The sequence below is a fragment of the Rattus norvegicus genome, chromosome 8 (assembly GCF_036323735.1).
Source record: "Rattus norvegicus strain BN/NHsdMcwi chromosome 8, GRCr8, whole genome shotgun sequence".
Lineage (NCBI taxonomy): Eukaryota > Metazoa > Chordata > Mammalia > Rodentia > Muridae > Rattus > Rattus norvegicus.
Genome location: NC_086026.1, coordinates 16,247,342 through 16,266,634, shown reverse-complemented (window position 1 = coordinate 16,266,634; position 19,293 = coordinate 16,247,342). Strand labels below are relative to the sequence as shown.

The 19,293-nt window shown below is 38.3% G+C and overlaps 1 protein-coding gene and 1 long non-coding RNA gene across 7 annotated transcripts in view; one reads left to right on the top strand and one right to left on the bottom strand.

Moving 5' to 3' along the window:
- Positions 1 to 450: 450 nt before the first annotated feature.
- Positions 451 to 17,261, bottom strand: LOC120094309 (uncharacterized). 3 transcript variants are annotated; one of them, XR_005488613.2, is made up of 5 exons: positions 17,130 to 17,261; positions 3,660 to 3,847; positions 2,333 to 2,462; positions 1,251 to 1,292; positions 451 to 787 (listed from the first exon to the last, which is right to left on the bottom strand). It is a non-coding gene; the product is annotated as an uncharacterized LOC120094309 (long non-coding RNA). The 3 variants fall into 3 exon arrangements; XR_005488612.2 differs by having other exon boundaries at positions 451 to 1,292; XR_005488614.2 differs by lacking the exon at positions 17,130 to 17,261 and adding an exon at positions 15,846 to 16,434 and having other exon boundaries at positions 451 to 1,292.
- Cntn5 (contactin 5) overlaps positions 17,217 to 19,293 on the top strand; it is a 1,231,995-nt gene continuing 1,229,918 nt past the window's right edge. For 3 of the 4 annotated variants that reach the window (XM_017595411.3, XM_017595408.3, XM_039080701.2), the window contains exon 1: positions 17,317 to 17,451. The gene's annotated coding sequence lies outside the window, so the exon portion shown is untranslated. Of the gene's footprint in view, positions 17,452 to 19,293 lie in introns of all 4 variants that reach the window. The other variant, XM_017595409.2, reaches the window with a different exon arrangement.

Genomic DNA, 19,293 nt, shown 5'->3' with positions numbered 1-19,293 from the left:
ATGTGATGTTCATATGTTGAGTCTCTTGAATGAGTAAATTTTTAGCATTAAAAACTTGTACTGAGCAAGAGGAAAAATCGCAAATGAATAATATTAGATATAGTCTTGATTAGAAAAAATAAAAAAGAGCAATGAAAGTAATAACAGAAACCATTAAAAAAATTATAGCGACATGTCAATCATAGAACAGAGCCCCACAGCTGAAATTATAAACAAAAAATACCCCCACACACATATATAAACATAGGGGAATAAATAATTTGGAGATTAATGTAGAGCATAAGTATTATTATTTTAAGCAACTATAAGGAATTACTAACTTAAAATTTAAAATTCTACAACAAAGTCATTTTCAATGCAGGTGGTACTATGGAAAATTTAACCTAATATTGAAAATGTAGTTAACACTAATTTCATACAAGCATTCATACAAACAACGAATGAGGTACGTTTATTTTTCATCATCAAAACTTTATTTCAAAATTTAATTTTAAAGCTACCATCAGAGTCTACTTCGATACTATATGTTGCTAATGCTCATATGAAGTATATGCAATTGTTTCTCACAAATATGGGCATGAAATCCTTTCAAAAAGTATCAGACATGGCTTGGTCTATAGCCCTTTGGTAAGACTACTTGACAATAATGCATAGTGCTTTCTGTTCAACCTCCAGCATCAAATAAATTATACATGATGGCACAAGCCTGCTAGACCTCTCCTTTGCAGCTGGAAAAGAAGATCTGACGTTCAATGCCTTTCTTGGCTAGTTTTGGATGTGTGAGACTCTGTGTCACATACAAATATATAAAAATACAATAAAAAGGTAAAATTAGAATTTACAAATAATTAATAAGTACAATTTATTTATTTCAGGCACAGTACATAATACAGTATTCAAAAATCTATAGAGGTATTCCATTATACCAAGACCTTAAGGAAAATAAACACGATGTACTTCATCGATGTAAAATGATCTTTAAAAGTGATCATCTACCAAAAGCAATTCTCAGATAATACAGGTATACATTTAAAACTTTCTCAAACATAAACCCAAAGCCAAACACCTGTAGCTGGCAGTATATTCAAATGCAAGTAATGAATCTTTTCTCCTTACATCAGTAAGAAAGCAATGATGTCTACTCTCATAACTCTAACTAGAATATTCCATGAAATTTGAGCCACTGCAATAAGGCAAGTGCAAGAAATAAAATAAAAACAAATTACAAAGGAAGAAACACAAATATCTACCGTCAATCAGAAAGTACACTTCCAGGCAGATAGCATCGCTGTCTACAGAGAAAAAAATATAAGTATAAGAATTTTTAAAATGGATTTATTTATTTATATTTATATAAAAGAAATACATACATGTATATGTTTAATAAATATAAATACATTTACATGTATTTAAAAAACAAAAATAAAATATAAAGAGTCATTTTAAAGAAATACAAATCTAATTAATTTAAAGAAATATAAACAATTTAATATGAAAAGTATAATTTTTTAATTGCTACATAGAAAAATGTGGGTATACATCACCTTTTGCAGAAATTTTTCCCCAAACTGTATAAAATTGTTTATATATTGCATAAATACTCTGACTAAGACATATATAAAATGTACAATAATTCTGGGTAGAACACATACCTTTGAAAGAAAATATTATCAAGTTTGTAATCATAAAATTATTAACAGTCAATAATTTTAACTGTCAGCTTTAAAGGACAACCTTTATAATAAATTATAATAAAAAGATGAATTTATCAAATAAAATACATATTCTGAAAAAACTAATAGTTTACGTTTAAAAGTTATAAAAACATTCATGAAATTTAAATTTCCAACAAATGATCAAAGATTTCAATTACAATGAGATGCTCTGCATACTAAAACCAAAAATGTGATTATGTCAAATTTTAAAATGGTGGATTAAGAAATCTCCTTTAGCAGACATGTTCTCAGAGGCACCTTCAGTTCATTGTTGGGATAGTCATGGAGTGGTACTGAAACCTTCCACACTCTTGGACTCAGTTTTCTTGTACAGTAATTCAGTGGAGGGCAACTCCTCTCTTTGTCCGTCTCTGTCCCCCTTTTTTCCTGCCTCCCTCTCTGTGTTCCTCTGCCCTCTCTCCTCTCTCCTCCCTCCTCTCTCTCCTCATCTCTCCTAACTCCCCACCCCCCTGTGCATGAATCCATGTGGCTCATGCTGTTCTCACAGACATTAAGTAACCCTCCTTGCTAACCTTATGGCACTCTGCGGAGCTGGGACTGAAACTTGTGCCACCACATGGACTATGTTAAGTTTAGGCAAGATTTGTGAGATTTACCTTTTGTGAAATGCATGTTGCTCTCCAGATTGCCCCAGTGCTGGAATTCCAGGCAAGCACTGATATCTGATTGATATCTGATCCTCTGCAGTACAGGTATAGGAGGAGGCTCAGAGAGCTGGCTACAAAACTGCAAAACAGCAAGTGAAAAAGACGTTCATCTTCCCGGTGAGTATACTCAGTTCAAATAGGGGAAAATAATTGTTAGCATGAAAGCAATGGGATTTTTCTGAACTTAAAGCCCTCATATAATTATAAGTACTTTATTACTAATAAAAAATTGCATTATCGTGTAACAGGAGTAATGAAGAATCCTTGAGGCAGGTTTTAATCATAATCTTGCTTTCCAAAAATAAATAATTTAATTAGAGCCTTGTTACTAATTTAAGAATTTTTAATTAATGACTTATGGCCTAAAGGATTTTATGCACCAGTATATAAAACACTAGTTGTGTAATTAGTAGAAACTTAATGATTCAACTGCCAATTCCTAAATTATTGGATTTAATAAGGTTTTGAATTAAGAATATTACATGTTTATATTAATTTAAAATTTTAAAAATTTAGATATATGAGTCATCAGGTCTTAACTATAATCTTTATAAGATGAATCCCATTTCAGATAGACCTTATAAGGAAAAGAAATTATAAGATAATGTTCCCCTTTGCTATGATTAATAGGATGCTATATAGTTATTTCCTCTATTTAATATTCACATGCTTTTATGCTCCATGAGCATCCTGTGTAATTATAATCTTTTAGTGATGTATGAAAAGATGACTGATTAAAAGTTGTTCATAGTTGTTCACGATTTGTGAGATGACTGGTACATTTGTAGAAATCGCACCACTACATGTGTTAAAGGCTTGGGGGAATCAGAAGGCTAGTTACCATGCTTCCATTGTCTGTGTGCTGTGGTGAGTTCTCCAAAGAAAAGAACCAGCAGGGCATCTAAGCAACACTATAGACAGGAGGATATTGACTCTACATATTGGCTAACAGCATGAAAGAAGCTCAGAGACACAATGACTGTTTCCTGCAAGGAAATCTCTGTGATACTGAGGAAGGCTAAGCAGCAGTCAGGGTGTAAATACGGAGTGAGCCACTGTCTACGTCTGAATGACTGAGAGATATAACTTCTGTGCCTAAGGGCAGAAGAAGATGAATGGCTCACTTTGCATTGAGCACAAATTTCTCCCTCCTTGTTCTTAGCTTATCTTGAGTCTCAACAGACAGGAGGACGATGAACCACTTGTATTACCCAGTTCCCAGCATGCTTGCTGAAGACACCATCACAGACAGATCAGAAATGATGTAGGAACATACCTTTCCTGGACAAAGTGAGCAGATGAAATTAATCTATTCCCTTCATCAGGTAGGAGGATCTTTTCTTGAAATCTCTGAGGCAATGTTAACATACGTATTGTCTGCCACAAAGGACTTGCTGGTTTTAAGGATTGTTGGAAGAGAAGGCCTGTGATTGACATGATTAGCTGAAGTAAACCATGCTGTTCCTGTGAAACAAAAATGAAATTTTCAATAGACTAGAGCAGTAAGCTCTCACTTATGTCACAATGACTAGTTACCCTTCACAGAAAGAGTGCTTACTTCATAGGGCATGTGGCTAATCATTTTATTGAAGGCTTGATAATAGAATATTTAGATAGTATGAAGGAGAAAGTCAACTGATCTTTAAAGAATAATGATCCTGACGTACTTTGCATTCCGTTTATTTTCTTTAAATGCTAAATTTTTAAATTTTAATATCTTAACCTATTTAAGTGTTAATTCACACACAAAAAAATATGACTTTGGTACAAGGACCGTAAGAAAAGACTGTTCAAGGAATTTATAGTAAATCTTCTGCTACTACTTCCTTTTCAATTATTCATCTGTTGTAGAAAAAGCATAAAGGTGAACAGTTTGGCTGTAGATATGATGAAATGTCTTTGAATAATTAAGGGCAATCCTCATGTCCAGCAGTAGATAGCCAAGACAAAATGAACTTGATGGAATTTCCTGAGGTCCTTGTCTCATAACAGTAAGTCCAGGCATTTTATTTCTACCCCACAGGTCATTTGAATGTATATTTCAAGGCATCTAATTTTAAATTCTTATTCAAGTCCTGTGTGGAAGAGCCTGTTTTTTTCTCCTTTTCTTGTGCTTTTTCTTTGACTTTTTTCTTGTTTTTTGTTTGATTGTTTGTTTTTGGTTTTTTTGTTTGTTTGTTTTGGCTTTTGCCATACTTGTGTGTTATTGTTTTATCTTATTTTATTTTCCATGGATACCTGTTTGTTTTCCAATAGGAATCAGAAAGGCTATGACTCTAGATGGGAGGGGAGATGGAGAGGAACAGGGAGGAGTAGGGAGCATGATATGTTGTATCATACTGTTGTATATGTATATGTATTGTTGTACATATATGTATATGTATTGTTGTACATATATGTATATGTATTGTTGTACATATATGTATATGTATTGTTGTACATATATGTATATGTATTGTTGTACATATATGTATATGTATTGTTGTACATATATGTATATGTATTGTTGTACATATATGTATATGTATTGTTGTACATATATGTATATGTATTGTTGTACATATATGTATATGTATTGTTGTATAACATTCATTATCCTATTTCTTTCTCCTCCTTGATGTTACCGAGGAAGCGTCGCTGAAAGCTCTCATCACCCTGCAGTCATGTCATAGAGTCTCCCAAGGAGCCGGAACAGCTGCACAAGCTCTGCATTGGAGGTCTGATCTTCAAAACAACACACGAGAGTCTGAGGAACCATTTTGAAAAATGGGGAACATTCACTGACTGTGTGGTAATGAGAGATCCAAACACCAAGAGATCCAGGAGCTCTGGGTTTGTCACATACAACACTGTGGAGGAAGTGGATGCTGCCATGAATGCAAGACCACAAAAGATGGATGGAAGACTTGTGAAACCTAAGAGAGCTGTGTCAAGAGAAGATTCTCAGAGACCAGGCACCCAGTTAACTGTGAAAAAGATCTTTGAGGGTGGTATTAAAGAAGACACTGAAGAACATAACGTACGAGATTATTTTGAGCATTATGGGAAAATTGATATGATTGAAATTATGACTGACAGAAGCAGTGGAAAAAAAGAGGTGCTTTGCTTTAGTCCCCCTTGACGACCATGACTCTGTGGATAAGATTGCTATTCAGAAATATCATACTGTGAATGGCACAACTGTCAAGTAAGACTCTATTGAGATGGCTAGTGCTTCATCCAAGCAGAGAGGTTGAAGTGGCTCCAGAAACTTTGGTGGTGGTTGTGGATGCAGCTTTGGTGGCAATGACAATTTTGGTCAAGGAGGGAACTTTAGTAGTCATGGTGGCTTTGGTGGCAGCCATGGTGGTGGTAGATATGGTGGCTGGGGGACGTCTATAGTGGAGTTGGCAATGATTGAAGCAATGTCTCTCTGTTTCCTCCTGTGATTATTTTTGTTCTTTCTTCTAAGAAGGACTAAAGTATCCTCAAGTTACTCATTCTTCTTCTTGAGCTTCATGTGGTCTGTGAATTGTATCTTGGGTCATTCAAGCTTTTGGGCTAATATCCACTTATTAGTGAGTACTTACTTTCTTTTTCTTTTGTGTGTGTGTGTGTGTGTGTGTGAGAGAGAGAGAGAGAGAGAGAGAGAGAGAGAGAGAGAGAGAGAGAGAGAGAGAGATTGGGTTTCCTTATGCAAGATATTTTCTAGTTCCATCCATTTGCCTATGAATTTCATGAAGTCATTGTTTTTAATAGCTGAGTAGTACTCCATTGTGTAAACATATAACATATTCTGTATCTATTCCTCTGTTGAGGGACATCTGGATTCTTTCCAGCTTCTGGCTATTATAAATAAGGCTGCTGTGAACATAGTGGAACATGTGTCCTTGTTGTATGTTAGAGCATCTTTTAGGTATATTCCCAGGAGTGATATAGCTGGGTTCTCAGGTAGTATTATGTCAAATTTTCTGAGGAGCCACCAGACTGATTTCCAGAGTGATTGTACCAGCTTGCAATGTCACCAACAATGGAGAAGTATTCCTCTATTCTAATACTAATCAAACAAACAGACTTTTTATGTCTATTGAAAGCATGTCATGTAGACAACTCCTATCTTTGTCACAATGATTGAAAGTTAAAATATTATTTTAAAATAATGGTCCTTCAATATAGCAATTGATGGAAAACAGAAATATGTAAAGTAGAATTTTAAAATTCAAAATGCAAGTAGAAATTAAATGCCAGTTGAGATCTATCTTTCTTATTAATGTAGTCTTTTGATGTTTTCTTATGATCTTGTTTGTAGTTATGTTGTTTCCACTTTGATAGCTTGCTATAATCAAGAGGTGATTTGAAACCTTGAGACAGCCACAGATCAAACCTGTAATGGATAAAAAGATAATAACCAAACAATCAAGGCATAACTGCTAGAACAAATCACTTAAATGCAATGTAAGATGGGGAGAAAGGAAAAGATCTAGAAAGTATGTTCCATAATGGCACTATTAAGAGCTTGGCTAGGAGTAATTGTTACCATGAGTAGAAGTGCAGTAAAATGTCCATTTAAAAGACAGTCATATCCCAGTCTAGTATAGGGTTATATTCCCAGATACTTAGGAGGCAAAGCAAAGAGGATCCTACATTCAAGACTACCCTGGGTTATAAGTACATTCCAGTCTAGTCTAACTAACTTAGTCATGAGCTATCTTAAAATGCACAGTGGTTCTAGAGCATGTATACAAGTCACCAGAAACATTAATAGTCTCCTGGGCCAACCTCAAATCAAACCAGTATGTCTATTTAGAAGCCATTATTCCAGGACAAATTAACTTAATGTTGCTATGACTGATGGCTGATGCTTGCCGTGATTGGATTAGAATACACATTTCACACTGAGGATACTATTTCTCAGAGGAAGACATGCTTAATTCCAATAAGTCCCTGTAGGGCTTTTTCTCTTAGCACCACACCTTTTTACATGCTAATAATCTTATCATCAGCTGCTGTTGAGCTAATTAAAATGCATGTCTTTAAGCACAGACCAAAAGGAAAGTATGCATTCTGATGACTGTTCCACATACACATAAAAATTCAAGGAGAAAAGTTCAAATTTCCATTTTCAAAAACCTGATATATCAAATGAATCGATGTCCGTCTAAACAGAAATTAAAAATTGCAAATACAAGTTTTTTATTTCTTTTTTATTTTAAATGTATTTTATTTACTTATCCATTTTCCATCCCACTCACTGTCCTCCTCCTGGTCACCCTCTCCCACAATCCTCCCTCCATGCTCCTCTTTTCTTCTTAGCAGGTGACCCACCCATATTTCCCCTCCCACTGCCCTGGCACTTCAAATCTCTTCAGAGTTAGGAATTTCCTCTCCCACTGAGGCCAGATGAGGCATCCTGGCTAGAAGAACCTATTCCATGTACAGGCAGCAGCTTTTGGATCCCCCTGTTCCAGATATTCTGGACTCATATGAAGAGCAAGCAGTACATCTGCTATAGAGGCAGAAACTGGGGCCCAAAAAGACAGCTTCACCATTAAGAGGATTAAGAGCACTTATTGCTCTTGCAGATTTGGTTCCCATACCCACATGTTGGCTCATAGTCATTCTAAACTCTAGGTCCAAAGGATATAATCCTGCCTGTGGCTACCAGACAGGCACATGGTTCATATATGCATGTAAGATGTATATACACATAAAATAAAATAAATACATCTAAAATGTTTTAAAAGAAAGAAAATCAAATTAGTGTCGATCAATATTGTTATTTTATTAATAAATCTAGTGAAAAATATAAAGTTGATTATGAGACCTATGTGAGTAGCATTGTTGGAAAGCATTCCCACTGCCAAAAGAGGCTGTAGGAAAGACAGACATTCTATCATATAAAATTCAGCACTGAGGACCTCTATATTCCAATTTAGTAACTTGTCAAATTTAGAGAACATTTTGTATTAAAAATGCTTCCGTGAAACTTAGATTTTATTAAAATTCAAATTTCTCTGAATTAGGTTGCTGTGAAGTATGTATGTGTACATATGTATATTATATACTAAATTACATATGGTATATATCTTTTTTTTCTTTCTTTCTTTTCTTCCTTTTTTCTTTTACAGAAGTGTACAAATGATGGTTTAGGAAATTCTATTTTGCCTGACCTAGTCTAACTTGTATTTATAATGGAAGAAAAAAAGTCTATTACTAAATGAAATAAGTCACACATCCAGACATATACCTAACATGTGTATCTCTCATGTGTGTTTAGTTACTAGCAATGACTTCTATCCCTGCTAAAACATGACTTGTCAGAGGCCTACTAGAGCAGACATCATTGGATACAGATGAGGGCCACAGTAATTCTAGCATCACCCAAGGCACAGTGTGAGAATTGTACTTTTGATATTTTGTGGAAGGGTGGAACATTGCTGTAAAGTTTCACAGATATTTACCCTCCCCCACATTGCATGTTTTGCAACTGTGGAGCAGATTGAGTAAGTTGATGTGCTTGACTATATAATTGCTATTCAAATGCAGATACACACGTATAAAACACACTTCATTTTGTGCCTCAGAAATACACAATAAAATAGAAATTGCCATTTAGACATTAGTGGAGACAAGTGTGAAGGAGTTCCTTACTGTGTCCTCAAAAATCGAGAATTAGCTTCAGCCAACAGAATCGATATCTTCTCTTATCAGACCACAGGAGTTCGCCTTCATATTATACATGATTCTCATACTTTTGTTAATACTGTCTATAGCCAAGATGTAGTACAGTTTGAAACATATACTTTTTCTCAATACCAGAGGTGACAAAGTGAATAGAGTCTAATTACTTTTCCAACCCTCCATCAAACAGGTTTGTTTTTGTTTTTGTTTTTTAACCTTTTTTACTTTGGAGTGACTAACACAAAAGACTCAAAGAGGGCATATACCAGATCCAGAAAGAAATGGTGGCTCCCTGTTGGGCCCTACCTGGGTGTTTCCCTTCACCCTCACTGAGCCTTTTAGCCAGCTATAGCAAGAAGTTGTTTACACCCTTGGCAGCTGCTCTTAGCTCCTGATTTGGGGCCTGGACTTTCCATGTCCCACCCCCACCCCCAGCCTTCCAGCTTGTTGTTGTTAAGAAGTTGTTTATGCCCCTGATTGGGACCAGGACTTTCCACCACACAGACTTTTCCTGTTTTCCTGGTTGGGGATTTTCACCTGCCTTGTTTTTCCACAGCTTTTGCCTCGGGTATATAAGGAGATCTCAAAAGCCTTGGTGGCACTCTGAAAACGGGTGACCCGTGTACGTGTTTTCTTTCAAACCCCCAGACCTATACCCGATAGTCACACACTGGCGGCGCAGGCAGCATCAGTTCCCAACGTAACAATTGGCTATAAATCTCCACTTTTATTGACTCATTAACTTAAAAATTGGGTTATTTGGATTTTTATTATTCTCCCCCTCGTTCTAGTAATACAAAGCGGTGGTTTAATGACTTGCTGCCTTTGCTTCTAAGCTTCTGGTCAAGCATAGAGTGCTTTCTAATACAATAGGAGTCTCTCCTTAACTGTCATGATTTCTACAGTAGACTGACTGGCCACACTTGAAGGCTTTTCACTGTGGGTGGCATTAAATCTCACTGTGAGTTTAGCCACTTGGCACCAGCTTCTTTGAAACAAACATTGCTGATGTTGTGGGTTTTATTTTTTGTTCTCATCGGAGATTCTATTTCAATGGTTTCTGGTTTGATTTCTCCTGCTGCTGGGTTCACTATCTGCTACCTCATTAGCAAGCATCATTTAATGCCAGCACCCCAGGCAATAGTCTGCCCCCTTGCACAGCCTTTGGCTTTCCTTGGGACTATCCAACATAACCTCTTCCTCTTTGCCACAAGGAGACTGTCAGTCCTTTGGAAACCTATACGATAATTAATAATCAATTAACAGTTGATAACAAAATTGCACTCTCTTGTACTTTGGCAGCACAAGCAATTTATTTTCACTGCACCAGTAGCTGCTGTCACCAACTACATGAAAGTCCTTACTGACTGTGCTTCCTCCCTTTCCTGGAAAGTTTTCATATGAAGAAATAATGAGATGTGTATAAAAGAGGTGTCAGAGAGCTGTAATAAATTGCTTAATTTTTGTTGCCATGTGGAGCAAGCTTGAGATCCTTACAAGGAAGGTGATATTTAAGCACAAAATATTTGTGTTGTGTCTGTACTTACTTGGTTTATAATTTATATCTTGAGATTTCATTGACACAAAGCAAACTTTTACTACTGTAAGCGAGCAAAGTCAAAAGAGCTGTTCCCAACATGATCTAAACAGTTACCAGCATAGGGCTAATACTCACATCGTTACCAGTTACCTATATGAGGCTATTGGGAAAGGGAAGGAGAGGTTGTCTCCATCTCTGAGTGCCAGTATGAATTTATGTGGTAACAGGAAAAATGTTCTTACACAGAAAGGCAGGAAATTGGGTATCAATAAACTTGACCCCAAGCAAATGGGCTACAATGAAAGATCTTTTATCTGCAGAGAATAGAAGTTACAATTAAAGTGAGACCCACCCTCTCAGATTGTAGCGTGTGGCATGTATTTATTATTCAAGTTAGACATTATAATGATGGATTATTTTATAATTCATTGTATGAAGTATAAGAAGATAAAATTTTTAACTTCATGTTTTTAAATATACTTATCTCTTAGTGTTGACACAACTTGAAATCTTGTCACTAGGACAGCAAAGGTGATAGTGGGGGGTTCCAGTGAATTTGAGGCAAGCCTGGGGTGTGTAGCAAAACACACACCAGCATAGGCTCAAGACAGACTGTGTCTCAAAAACAATTACATAAAACTAGACACTAAAAGTCACTCATTTTTTGTAATGGCACAGAGCAATGGCTTCTTGTAAATGTCACTTGAGCAGCTTTACATGTAGAAAGTGAGCAAGATTGCCACCTCATCCACTTTTCTGTCAAAAAAGAGAGTGCATTTGTAGGAGGATAGCTTCGCAGTTGTGTGCAACTCTGCAGATAAGGTCAGCTTCCTGCCTCAGACACAGCTCCTCTCCCTGTGGTCTCACTGTTTTATTTGACCAGGAGCAGGACTGGTTGTGAGTCAAACACTCACGTGCAGGCAGTCTGCTTGGGTTTGTCTTCCGTTAGATCATTGCTGGACCAGCTCAGAAGTGTTTGTCTACATTAATGCCTAGTCTGTTGGTGGCTCTACCGAAGCTCACACGGGATTCCTCAGGAAGTGAGAGATCTGCACTGAATATTCTGGCACTTTGTGTGTCGTCGGTGTGCTTTGCTAATGCTGCAGGTAAAACCATGTAAATAGTTCTTGTCCCATCATCTTCTAATTGGGAGTTCTACTGCGTGACTTAAAAAAAAAAAAAAAAAAAAAATCAAAGTAAATCACAATGTCCCCAGGGTTAAGACATAAATGACATTTCTAATTAGAACACGGCTGCCATCTAGTGGTCATAATCGCTACTACATGCTTACAAGAGAAAGCCAGAGGAGTCAAAAACAAAACAAAACAAAACAAAAAACAAAAACGATGGAGTCTGCTCTAAGTTAAACCCAGGCCAGGCAGACAGGCAGAGCTGTACAGTAAGAACATGTCGAGAGAGACAGACGAGAGAGAGAGAGAGAGAGAGAGAGAGAGAGAGAGAGAGAGAGAGAGAGAGAGAGAGAGAGAGAGAGTGTTTCCTTGCACATACCCTTTAATTGCATACAAAAAGTCATAAATATTAGAGAATTTCTCTCGTGGACCAGAAAGAACAAGAGCATGGTTGAAGATTAAACAGTAGACAGGGCTACTGAGAAAGACAGTTGTGGCAGTGGGTCTTTGAAAGGACGATTATTTTCCTGTGAGCCAAATGTCAAGAGATGTAATGAGGGTTGGTCCCTGGGCCTGTTGAAGTTTCTATGAGTAAGGTGGGAGTACCGCATACCCACACACCTGTGGAAGCCCTTAGGCACCAGGTATAAAACTTGACTGATACGGGACATATTTGAAGACTTTTACCTCAGCTTCGGAAAGGTTCTTGGTAAAATATTTGGAAGCTATATGGTCATAGTTATGTGGATCCCAAATGGTTTCTCCCTATACTGAGACAGTTTTATTTAGGAAGATATTGATGAGAGAATCATATAGGATGTAGAACAAAGCCACCTTTAAATATAAACTTGGGAATCAAAGTGTAGTGGAGCACACCAGCAAACCCAGCATTTGAGGGTCTGACGTGGGAGGCTTGTGAGGATCTGAGTCAGTCTGCGCTATGTAGCGTTTGTAAGACCCACGAGAGATATAGAGTGAATCCCTGCCTCCAAAAAAGTACTGTATCAATACATTAAGACTGACAGGCACCGTAAAATGGAAAGCTGTCCCCAAAATAAAGGAACACCAAAATATGCTACTGAGTTAAAAGTAAAAAGCAAATTGCAAATTAGTAATCTATCAACATTTCTTCCCAACATCTTAGGTGTATCTGCCCTTTTTTCTTGCTTCTTCAATCCCCACTTGCTTTTCTTCATCCTCCTCTTCCTCCTCCTCTCCCTTCTCTCCCTCTTTTTCCTCCTCTTCCCCCTCCTCTCCCTCCTCTCCCTCTTCCTCCCATTATCTTCCTCCTGCCTCCAACTCTTCCTTCCTCCCCATCTTTGAAGAGGAATACCTTTTAATAGACCTTGGTGTCACAGAGTGTGAGCATGAACTCCACACGGAGGAAGAGGAACTTTTGCACCCTGTGTATGAGGAAATTGGGACTCTGTCAGCAGAGCGCTGGCCTGAGGGCTGGGCCATCACTCCCTGTGCAATGGCTGTTGTAACTGGTATCAAGACATTCATGGCACAGGCGACATTTGTTGCTCCTATTGCTTAAGCAGCTAGTAATTAAATTGACAGGATCCCAAAGTTCAATTAAGATTTGTCCATTCTGCTTCCAGAAATCCACTGTTTTATAAACATAAACAAAAATTAAAAGCTTCAATGTTATGTTTCTCATTTTAAACAAAAGTTGACTTAATTCACACCTACTGATGTAAACTGATAATGTATTTTTTTTATTTCCTTAACTGTATTTTTTCTTCAGCACATCCCTCATCCACTTTGAGTGACAATATTACTCAGAAGATTCCAACAACCATATAGATGATGCAAAGAGAAAAAACAACCACAATGGACAATGCTGGTTGCGATCAGTGGACCTACATGATTAAGTGACCAGTCCTTAATCTTGCCTGCCAATTTGTAGTACTACGGGGTAGTGAATAATAGCGATTATGATCACTTAGCTGAATCTCAGGACCTCACATAAGCAAGTGTATTGTAAGGAACGATACAGGAAGGTGTGATAGAGCGAAAGGCATCTGCAGTGTGAACAAGACAAGAGCTTAGACACAGCAGAGAGACCACATCTGCACTGCATTCGTTTGCTCAACCACTGGCAACTGGGAGAAAAAAAAGATGAAGGCATTTATACAAAGACAGACAAGATCAGAAAAGCATCGTGACAGCTAGATGGAGGTCCCATAAGGCTTTGAAAGCTTTACTAAGGAAACACTCAAGCGCTTTCACAAACAATACTTTAATTCATTCAGTGCTCAAGGTTTTATCAAGGAGGAGAATGGGTTGATCCATCCAAATTGTTGCTGAGCCTATGAAGTAGAGAGATGTGATGTTTTAATAATATCTTATTAAGTCATCAGCACTGCAGTTTTATAAAAGACATGCATGGCTTTGTGTCTTTTGAACAGACATCTTAAGTCAATACCATAATTTAAAAAGTTCTGCTTCTACATGATAGTAATAGAAAAATCACAGGAATATTTGTGAGCCCATTTGATAAGTGCTCAGAAAGCAAACTTTAGTCTTTCTCCAAGCAAGGGGACAGTCCCTTACTTTAAGCATCACTATTTTCTTTGCCTACATGCCAGCCCTGTGGCTATGACAAAGCGTAACCATGTACATAATAAACACAAGTTTCACCTTCTCAGAAAAACATTAGAAAGTAGACAGCATAAAATAAACTCCGTGATACCAAAATTCTAAACCAAAATTCTAAATCTTCAGACAGATGAAGTCAGTCAGATTAATATATATGCATAATACATGTATAAATATGTGTATATTAATATAATATATTTGTAAAGCAGTATAAGGAATAAAGAAGCAAAGTCAGTGCAGACTTCATGAATTCTGAAACAACGTAGAGGAGTAAATTTGTCTGTCCCAAGTAATGACTAGAAGCTGCCATTTTCAGTCTGAACAAAAAGAAATCTTACATCATTAAGTAATCAAACTCTCACATCTTTCTTGTTATCAAATGATTGGATGATGTCAAAAGGGAAGAACACTAGAATATGAGAATATTACATTATTAAGTTATGTTTAAACAATAATTTACAGTATGTCTCACAAATGTGTTTGGTTTAAAGGGAGCCAGATTGAATATATCTACATCATTCTCTTTTATCTATTTAATTGATTGATTTGAGAATTGCCTGGCTATATAGTCCAGGATGGGTCCTGGCTATGTAGTCCAGGTTAGATCTACATTCATGCTTGTTCTGCATCAGGCTCCTGGCGTGGTACGATTATCTGTATGGACCACCAAGCTTGGCTACCTCTGTCTTTTGAGAGGTAGACTTTCTTATTTATTAACTGTGCAACTGCTTATGTCCCTGTCCCAATTAAGTAGTGTCTGGTAATGTGTGATGACTAGGTAATATTTTGTAAGAAAAGCCAGATTAAACTTCCTCCTCACTGTCCTTTCTGGCTTTACCAAATCTTCTCATGCTTTCTGGTACTCCGTGACCTCATGCCTCCATTCATTGGGCTACATTCATCATTTCCTGTTTTAGTGAGTACATTTCTAGAAGTCAACTTCCATCTCTTCTATATTAAGGCTAGACGAAAGCAGATATATAAAAATGAAGGATTTAATGACTCAAAAGTAGACACCACAGGTAACAAACAACCCACAGTGGATAGTGAAGGATCTCGGTGCTCAGGCTCCAAAACCAGAGAGCGCTGTGTGTTCAATTATAGCAAACATTGATAACTACAACCTCGTTGTACAATTTTTAAAAAGCCTTAAAGCTCTTAGACTCTGAATCTATTTCAAGATATATCTAAAGAGCTTAGAAATCTCTGGAGATTCTCTCCCCTAACCAAGAGCCTGCTGTAGGCATTGGGCCAGCAGAGCAGAGAAACAGCCCAGAAAACTTGCCGCTCTCAAACAATCCCTCAGCTAACACATAAGGAAAAGAAAACCTAATTACTGGAAAGCAGGAAGAAGAAAATAAAAAGTATGGAAGGGTAGAGAAGCATTAAATGCAAACGCACATCAATTGTCTTTGCCGTGGAGAAAGAAGCCAGTCTAGATCCTGAGGGTACCCATTCAATGACGCCTCGGTGTTTGCATAACATGTACAAAGAGCCAAGGACCAGGAAAACAACTAATTTTAATTACCAGGAAAGCTGTAAGAACGGGATCAGAGAGCTCCAGTGGTATCTTGGCTTCCAGCTACCGGCTGTGTGCGCCTTGCCAATTACAGCCTCTTGAAGCCACTGGGGGCCAGAGCACGCTCAGAGGATCCATCCAGCTGAACGCAGGCTTGGGTTGGACACACACATGTGAACAGCGTGTACCTCCTGGTACAGGTGCAGCCCAAAGCTCATGCAGAGTTCCAAGTGTAGACAGGCTGGCAGAGAAAAGAGTGTGGGATTCCAGACTTGTCACGTACAGGTGCAAGCCACATGGAGTTGGAGGCAAAATGCATGTAGCAAAATTTATTTCATAAATACTGGATTACCAGCACACACATGAAACTGGCACCCAAAGACAGGGAAAGTGGAGAAATCCGAAGAACAATGACACTAAGCTGCCACCTCAGATTTACTACCTAGGCTCTTTTTTCCAACTATGGACATTGTGATAGAAAATTTCAGAAAACAAAACAAAACAAAAAGCAACAACAAGAACAAACTGCTATTTCCTTTGCTGTTTCAGAACTGACTTAACCACCACCACCACCACTAACCACCCTCAAGAGCAAGTAATAACAGCCCCAATCCTAGCACCCTTAAATGAAACTCCCATGTATACACAAAAGAGAATCACCTCCCAGTTAGAGCCTAACCACACTCTCCCACGTGCCAGTTTCCCTCTGGAGCCCACATGAGTGAGTGCCTGGGTCGAGCCTCTGGCTGTCCTAGCTATCAACACAGCCTGGCAATCAGCAGGGAGAGCAGCAGGCCAAGAGAGGAAAGGACCCAGAGTCTGCCAGCTTTTGGTGCATCCTTCAGCCAGCACGTTCGCGCTCACTAGAGAGGTGGCCAGGTAAGGGAACAGCCTTCACGACTTTGGAGAGAAAAAGATGGGGAGGGTATCGTTTGGCGAGTGATGCCAATGGAGTACCTTCTAAGAAAAGAAAGAAATCCAAAGCGCTGCTTGAGGCACACAGTCTTTTACAGGCAGGGACATGCTAAATGAGCCTTTGCAGCGCAAGGCAGTGAGGCGCCTGGCGACGGTGACAGCGCGGAGCGGGAGGGGCGCGGGCCGCTCCGGGAGGGACCCAGCCAGTCAGGGCGCGCGGCGCGGGGCGCGTGGACGCATTGGAGCATCCGCGCGAGCCCCGAGCAGCAGCGGGAGGAGGCGCCCACTTGCACCTGCCTGCACCTCCCAACTCCTCCGCCCCGTTCAACTGCCGGCAACCAAGTGCCATTAAAGCTGGCAGCCAAGAGGATGCCTCACCTGGGTCCCCTCTGCTGGGAGAGGCAGGACAAGCCAGAGAATTCCCAGTGAAGGACTCAGAACTCTGTGATTTCTCTTCTGTCACAGGCTGTGGAGCACCCAAGGAACTGCTCCACTTGAGGTGTGTCCAGGGCAGGAGGATGGGAGACGAGGATTGAGAGTCACCGAAATGGACAGAGGCAGCTGGCATCTCACTGGTAAGTGGCTGGCATTCCTTCGCTGGTGACTGCTCCCTGTGATGCTGCACTTCGGTTCCCAGCCACTTAGGGTTTTTGACACAATCGCTTCTGCACAGCCATCCTTCCTTGTCGCGTTGCCAGAGGTAAAAACTGTTCAATGATGCTTGTTTAAAGACAGGAAAACAGTATTTTTTTTCTCTGCTGGGATTTGAGGTTGAAAAGTTGAAGCAAGTATAAAACCTATTTGTATGTTTCAAAAACAAGAGTAAAAAACTAGAAGCAAGTACGTTTTGGGATGGCAAATGTCAGGAGAGATAAGGATGCTTTTTACCAAAGCAGTAAAATGTTTTGGAAGACAAAATATGAAATGGAATTCTCAGGTCATGGCTGAGAATCTCAGACCAAGTAACTGAGATTTCAGACAGAATGCCTGGGCAGTTACTTGTTAAAATTCAGTAGAGAAGCAAGTAGAGGTCCGCAAAGTTTGGGGAACTGAGAAAAGTGGCACCTTGAATTACTCTGAGTGATCTCCCCCACGTGTTCTGCATAGATGTTCGCTGAATACATGTTCCCAATTTCTTATGTTTATAGGAAAGTGGGGAGAGTGTTTTCAGAATTTCTGTGACTATGATGTGCCGTAAGCTGAGGATTGCTATGACAACCTGAAAATTTTTAGGTTGCTTAAATTTATTTTATTCCAAAAGGAAAAAGAATTCACTAATATTTCAGAATAATTTTATGTAGACTTAGCATGGCTAAGACAAAAGCATGGTAATTTCAGGACAGGTTTGCAATGAACTTTGATAGTGTTCTATGTGTAAGGCTTTACCCACACAGAGTTCATATGCATTTATGAAAAGAAGTCAGTTAGGTAATTCAGCTCTGGGCTCCAAGTCTTACCCATGAAAAAGAAGAAATGAAAACAGTAGCAAACCTTAAAATAGCAGTATAATAAAAAAAAGAAACAATGAATTAAGTTTACAAACTGTTGTAAATGTAATTGGTTGTTACCAGGCTGCAGCACACCGACTGAATTACCTCTAAATGTCACAGCAGGCTCTAAGTTCTGCATCCTGATTAACACCAAGACTAAACTGAGACTAAGACAGGAAGAAATGCTTACAGAGTGTCAGTGGCCAGGGTGAGCAACTCACCTGTGGGGCTTCCCATAATTTCTCATATTATGCTGAAAGTATTTTAATATTTCCCAGCATAAGCCCGAGTCTTGAGCTTGGCAGGCATGCTTGTACTGCTGAGAGGGTAAACAGTCAATGACTATGTACGAATAGATTTTACAAAGTGGTTAGCATAGTGGATATATTACATAAAAAGTCAACTGGATCTCCTCAGTCGTAGAAGGAATACAGTTCAGACTCAAGAGCTAAAACAATAAATGTAATATAGGAAATGAAATTTTTGACCAGCTATCTTAGTTGGAACATCAGATGTAAACTGTGGACTGCTTAGTGTAAAGACTGATGTTTGGAGGGAAGGCTCGGTGAGTAACTTCATGTTACCTAAAACTTCTGAAAAGTACCAGAGTCAAATTTGTGTTAGACCCCACTCCGGTGTCCTATGCAAGCAGATAGAAAATTAAAATACTTAAAAGTTAAAAAATGAAAATGATTACTATGATGAACTAAATGTTATGCTCTGGCTTGATGCCAGGAGTTTCATGCACATTCCAATGCTTTTGGAAAGTATCTGGAAAGAAAGAGTTGTGGGATTTTTAATCGGATGACTGATAATACTTGAACATTTCTCAAGGTTTGTAAAATTAGTTTGGCCATTAGGGGGCCTGAAACCTAGTAGTGACTGGATAATAAATGAGAAAGAAAAACTTAAAATTTACAAATAGAACATATTTATTTTTTAAACTTTATAAATCGGCTATGCACCAAAATATTTTTAAACTTACATTTTAATTAGTTTAATTTAGTGGGAAATGTAACTTCTTGGTTATATATGCTTCTTTAAGTATCCTT